Raw genomic sequence first — 589 nt, 5'->3', positions numbered from 1 at the left:
TGATTGGAAGGTGAATATGTACTTAAGAAGTGCATATTTTAGTTTGTACTTTGAAGGTTATTCCTGTTTATATTTCTTACATGAGTTGTAAGGACATATTTTATCAAATTATTTCAATCGCATCAGTAGTTCATTGGCTATAAATGTGGTATGTATAAATATCTGTGTCACTTTAAATGAAAAGGAGAAAGACTTTGAAAATATATATAGTAGACAGTTGTTCATTTTATATTATTATGGTTATTATCTTTTTTCCTTTTGATATAAGGTATACTCTTCTGATATCTAGTTCTGTACAACTTTTCACTAACTAATTATGACAAGCCTTAAAATGCCATTTGAAAGAGAAGGATGTTAGTTTGAATAAACATTTGCACTGCTAGTGTATATCTCTGATGGACTGTACTTAACTTGGGAGTAGAATAAGGCAAACATTTTGTCAGTTGAAACAGAAGCTTTGAGATGTTTGGGTCACAAGCAGAGTCAGTCAAATGGTGTTTTATGAGTGACATTATTCTCTGCATTTGTTATGTGAGTGTAGAGTGTAATTTTTCACTGTAAAAAAGAAGAAGAAAAGCAAGGAAAAAAT

Source organism: Penaeus monodon, chromosome 24 (assembly GCF_015228065.2).
Source record: "Penaeus monodon isolate SGIC_2016 chromosome 24, NSTDA_Pmon_1, whole genome shotgun sequence".
In the NCBI taxonomy this organism is placed as follows: Eukaryota; Metazoa; Arthropoda; class Malacostraca; order Decapoda; family Penaeidae; genus Penaeus; species Penaeus monodon.
This window is presented reverse-complemented; position numbering follows the sequence as displayed.